This window comes from Belonocnema kinseyi, chromosome 5 (assembly GCF_010883055.1).
Source record: "Belonocnema kinseyi isolate 2016_QV_RU_SX_M_011 chromosome 5, B_treatae_v1, whole genome shotgun sequence".
Classification (NCBI taxonomy): domain Eukaryota; kingdom Metazoa; phylum Arthropoda; class Insecta; order Hymenoptera; family Cynipidae; genus Belonocnema; species Belonocnema kinseyi.
In genome coordinates this window covers 110,771,594-110,778,054 of record NC_046661.1, presented here as the reverse complement: position 1 = coordinate 110,778,054, position 6,461 = coordinate 110,771,594, and positions in this window count along the sequence as shown.

Here is a 6,461-nt window from a genome sequence, read left to right as displayed (position 1 = left end):
GAAGATAGTAGTGTTTGATCAAAACTCGAAACTCAGATTTTTCCATATTAAAAAAAATTCGGAGGTTAGTCGCTTCTCAGTGCTGTAACTTGTAAATGCGTAGACATAAATGGCTGAAGTTTTGACAGGCGTCATTTAAAGGATCAAGCTCGACGAAAATGGTTCACATTAGTGAATACAAATGCCATCTCTTAGAATTTTAAGGTACTTATCAGACTGCCTAGTATAATAAAAGAATGTATGGAAATGTGGGGGAAGCTGAGGACCGCTGCGACGGCACCGACGCTCCCGACGATGAAGTAAAGGACCAGAAGAATCTGGTACACAGCCGCGGCTTGTTCGTTAGTTATCACGAGAAATTAAATTAAAGTTTGTAATGATAAGGTTTAAAAGTCCAGATTAATCAAACATTTGTTTATTGATTCACTGATAAAAATTGCAGTTTTATTATCTTTTTTTAACCTTAAATTGAATTAATTATTTTTATTTAAGAAGATTTCCAGTCAAGGATTTCATTGCTGGAGTTGGGTTTCCAAACCCTTAATTGCGGAAACGGACTCGCCGATTCTGAATTTACATATATATGAATTTAAAGACCTATTTTAAAATTAACATTCTAATTACTCCAACTTTTCGCGCCTAAATAGAGTTCCGCTCGTTACAGCATACTTTTTGTGGCGACATCTGTTGAGTTAGTTTGACCGACATTTCCCCTCCGCATCATAAGAAAACTACTACTACTTACACATACGCGGTCGAGGCAGGGGGCCGATCTTGTTTGGAGTTTCATGCAGGAAAATTTATTATTTCAAAATTCTAAATGCTGCCGATTTCATATTCGTAATTTGATTAATTGAAAATTAAAGAACAAAAATTTGGTATTGTTAATTTTTGTCATATTTTAATAGTTTCCAAAGAAATTTCGCAATATGGCTGATTACTCACCTACTGAAATCGTTGATCTGATACTAATTTTAGGGAAACGTCATGTTAACTACGTCGCTGCATCAAGACTTTACGCTGAACGGTTTTCAGTCAGAAGACATCCTACTAATTTAACAATAAGTGCTTTGACTGAACTCGCAATGGGATTCTTGTTCGTGAACGGCGACATCATGAGTACAACGAAAATGATGCACGAGCTGTAACTGTACTAGCAGCTGTTCATATTCATCAACAAATCAGTAGTCGGCAAATTAAAAGAGAGGTAGGTATAACAAAAAGTACAGAATCAAGAATTTAAAGATCTCTGAAGTTTTATGCTTACTATATTATTCTAACGCAAGCCTTAAGCCCACATCATATTTTAGCGGTGTTAATTTTTTTCAATAGGCTTTGCAAATGGTACGGAATGATCCTAATTTCTTTCGATATGTACATTTGTCAGATGAAAGTATATTCTACAGTGAAGGACAGCTCAATAGACATAACTGTCATTATTGGTCGGACAAAAATCCTCACTGGTACAGACCGATGGATCATCAAAATCGATGGAGTTTTATGGTGTGATGCGAAATAGTAAATAGCTATTTAATTGAACACTACTTTTTTAACGGAAACGTTGACAGACACCCTTATTTAGAATTGTTAAGGGACCATTAACCTGGACTATTAGAGAACGTTGACTAAGCAACAAGACAAAGAATATGGCTTCAACAAGATGTGCTCCACCACATTTTGCACCAAACGTACGTGAGTTTTTAAACTCGAATTTCAATTAGAGATGGATTGGACGAGGTTCATTCGAATGGCCCCCCTGCTCACCAGATCTAACATCACCTCATTTCTTTTTATGTCGTTATATGAAAAATGTAGTTTTCGCTCAGCGATCCACAACAAGAGAAGATCTGATGGAAAGGATTCGGACAGCTTGCGCAGCCATCTCTCGAGAAACTTTGCTGAAAACTGTAGACGGATTTGAAAGACGTCTACGATTGTGTGTTCAAGCCAATGAAGACCCTTCGAACAGTTGCTCTGTGGCTGATTGTAACACTAGTAGCAAGGGTGAGAGGCGAGAGGACTCACGTTAATCAACCACCCGTAACGTGACGTCTTTACGACATCGTTACGACATCTTTACGATAACTTTACGACATCCTATGTCCATGTCGTTAAGGTGTCTGTACGATATCGTAAATAAGACGCATGATCTAACGATCTCTATACGAAATCGTAAAGACAGCGAAGCGACATGTACATAGGATGTCGTAAAGCTGTCGTAACGATGTCGTAAAGACGTCGCCAAATTTTGTGCTCACTAAATACTCACAGAGAAGTGAGATTGCCTACAAAAAAATTCATCCGCGCACAGAGTTCAATCTAAGAAAAATCGTCTTGACCTTCTAGTAACCATGAAAACTGACCTGAAGGTCATGACGGTCAAGGTCACAAAAAACGTTTTTCTACAGGTCATTGTTGACTTGAAATTTTCCGTTATTTTTAAATCCGTAGCCACAAATATGAGTTTTCATTTAAGAAAAAGTTCTTACCTCCACTTGACCTTAAAAATTGACCTCAAGGTCAAAATTGATGGTACAGTCAAACGTCCCCCTCGGTCTGGGTAACATTTATCCGTAGCACTTCTTCGTAGATAAAGTATTTAATAAAATAAGGCATTTTAGAAAGGACCCCGTAATATGCCTATGGGAAAAGTAGTTTCGGTTAATTTGGCTGAAATTTGTACATGTTACGTGTCTCCTCATTCTGAACAAATGCCTCAATGGGCACAAAGACGAAAAGTCAAAGGGTCCCAAGATAAGGCCCGTTGATTTGTAAATCTAAAACAAGAAAAAACATAATGCTGAAGAACTTTATAACCATAACGACTGACAGACTGACGATGACAAAGAAGTTTAACTCCGACTTTGCAACCTCTGCGTGGCAATCTCTGGGTAATGCTAATACAAGCGGCAACGGCCACTCGTTTTTAATTCTTTAATTTACTTTATATTGCGGGTACGTTTCCAATAAAAGTCAATGGTCTAGTTTACGAGTAGAGCCGATATCCCCATCGCACTGACTTCGGTGGGCCTTATCTCGGAACCCTTTGAGTTTTAGGCTTTGTGTCCATTGAGATATTTGTTCAGGACGCCGAGAAGACTAACATATCAAAAATTCAGTCAAATAACTGAAATCACTCTTTTGAGTAAAGAAAATGATCGAGTGAACTTGTAGAGCCGATACCCCGATTATACTGACTTCGGCGGGCCTTATCTTGGGACCATTTGAGTTTTGGGTTTTGTGCCCATTGAGTCATTTTTTCAGAATGAAAACACACGTAAAATAGAAAAAATTCAGCGAAATTAACGGAAACCACTTTTCCCATAGGTGTATTATGGTGTACTTGTGATTTGAATTATATTTAAGCTATATTGAACATTGGGCTTATTAGCAATAAAAAATGCGGATTCCCTTAATAATACGGTTGAATTTATAGCATAATATGGAATATATTGAAATCTGATATCAACAATCGCCCTTCATATACTTAGTTTACTTTCTAGAAAAATAAACATTTGTTATCTGTGTGAGAACTTAAGCAATGATATATAGCAGTAACTCATAGAGACTGTCAACACAAAGTTCTTGCAAGATCAGAATAAAGTTTTATATCATTGAATCTTTAAACTATTTATTAAAAATGAATATTTTTACTAGAACTGTACTGCTTACATTCGTCCGGATCCTTTATTCCAAAAGTAAGTATAATATAATATTAAAATTAATATTGATAGGAAATATTAGATTATAATTATATTATTATGTTTATTTTTAAAATATCTATTCAGTAGTAATTGTAATTCGCGAGCCTAACATGACGCGTAGTACGCAGAAAGTTTTTTCTTGTTAGACAAGTTCTGAAATACAAATATTTCAGGATAACCACTAAAAATTTGAGAAAAAATTTTAGGAATTCGAATTATCTAAAATGAAAATTCAGGCATTCGAAATTTCTTAATAAATAATCAAGAATAACAGATTTCCAAACACATATTTTAAAAGTTAAGCTTGCATATCTAATCAATTTTGAACTTGAGAACTGGAAAATAAGAATATTTGAGACTTGCGTGCTTTTAAAACTGTTGAATTTGGTTGTAGAAATAGAAGATTAAAATAGTCAATGGGTAGTTAGATATATTAGGACGGGTCTAAAAACGAATGTTGAGAATCGAAAACATATATACCTGAAAGTGATTAGCATCCTGAAAAGTATAATTAATTTGGGATCGATTCATAAAGGCTTTGGCTCTGCATCTTAGCCAAATATCTTTACAAATGTTTTATTTTTGTATGTATAATTATATGAAGATCTTAAGTACCTTCACTCACATTACAGATTTTTATTTGTTGATCCGTATGAATGCCACATGTTTTCATCGGACCTAATACTTGGAATTGTGTACACTAGGGTGACTCAAAAACGTTTTTTTGCTTCAGAGGGTAACGATCCCCCCAATTTCATTCTAAATCCGAAAAAGATGCCCTTATTTTTTTATATTTTTTATTTTATCAGGTGCCGGTTTTGAGTTGAAGTTTTCCATGCAAAATGCATGGGGAAAATCACTTTTTTGAGTTTTTGGAATAATTTTTAATGGTTTTAAAAAATGTCACGGGAAAGTATGGGGCCTGTTGAGATTTATCCAATGAAGAATTTTACGTATCAGACATATGGGGTTGAGACCTCTAACAAACCCTCACGGGAACCTGAAAATTACCCTTAAAACAAAAACTGTCAATTCTTCATGAAATCGACCTTTGAGCACTATATTTTTGTACTTTTTTAGCTAAAATTAATACTATTGGTTTCGTGGCATATTTTTAATCATTGGTTAATTAATTATTAATTATGTAAACAAATGAAATTTGTTAATTTTTTTTTATTTGTCTCGCCCACCCTTAAAATTATTACTATTAGTCTAGTGCAATATATAATAACATTGGTTTATTAATTTGTATTTGTTTAAACAAATGTAATTTGTTTGAATAATTTTTTTTAACATTCGTTTTGTTAAATCATGATATATTCTTTGAATTACTGTAAGCACTCTTTTTCTCCAGTCCTGTTTCTGTGTTTATTAAATCTATCCGCCGACTGTTCGTAAAGACTTAGAACATAACATAAAGAAAACTGAGACTAGGTTCTTAGAATTATGAGATCATCACCCTTCGAAGTTAAGACCGCCATGTATGTCTTTTACGATGAAAACCATGCACTTGCAACAGAGCTTGAGTTCAGTACATTTTCGGTGCTTTATTCGAACACATCGAATGATTCTGAGTTTCTTACGAACGAGAAAAAAAGCGGTTACCATTTTGAAAGAGTTGGCTTGAGTCTCTGGTTACTTTTCAAAGCTTTTCTACAAGTCGAGTCTAATAAGCATTCTTTTTTTATGGTTCAATTCTTGGTTGAGACTCATACCCGCTCACAACTTAGTGCTTCTGGACGAGGACACCTGCATTCACAAGGTTTGGCAATTTCTCTCCCTTGTCAGGATTTAGATAACCCGCTCAGCCTACAAGGAAACCTTGTGAATCCTCCAGAAGTCTCTTTCTTTGAGGAGTCTCGCTCTTTTCTTAAGAATTTCCGTTAATTTGAGTTTTTTGGGGGGTTTCACTCTTTGAGTAATCCTAAACATGGAATCACACTGAGCTAGAGAAGTTTTCAGATTTGCTAACGTTCCTTCAACTCACCCACTGTTACTTGGATTATTGTGTCATCAATAAAAACGGATTAACATGTGAAGAGTGTCTGTGAATTCGTTCACCAGTACCAGTTTTAGTGTTGCTTTGTGTGATTTTCAAATTGAGATTAATCACGTTTTTTCTCTGAAAATTATTACTATGGGTCTAGTAGAATATTTATTGACATTAGTTCATTCATTTTCAATTATCTTAAATAAATTAAATTTGTTTGAATAATTTCGTTTCGAATTGTTTAAAAATAAAAAATCTTACGGTGGGTCTAGTAGAATTCTAGACAGTAATAATTAATTACTGGTTATTAATTAATTAAGAATAAGTTATATTTAAGTAAAAATTTTAATTAGAAAATTTTTTTTTTAATAAAGTTAATCAAACAATGTTGATAAATATTTCACTGAAAAAATATTAATAATTTTTATTAAAAAAATATTTAAACAAATTCCATCTGTTTAAACAATTGAAAATTAATGAAATAATGTTAATAAATATTCCACTAGACCAATAGTAATAATATTTGAGGAAAAAAAGAATTATCGAAAAAAAATTGTTTAAAGAAATTCCATTTGTTTAAATAATAGACAATTAACGAAAAAATGTTAATAAATTTTCCACTAGACTAATAGTAATAATTGGAGGGGGGGGGGTGAATTTTCGAAACAAAAAATTATTTAAATAAATTTAATTTGCTTAAATGATTGAAAATTAACTAACCAATGATAATAAATATTCTGCTAGACCAATATTAATTAATTTAAGTA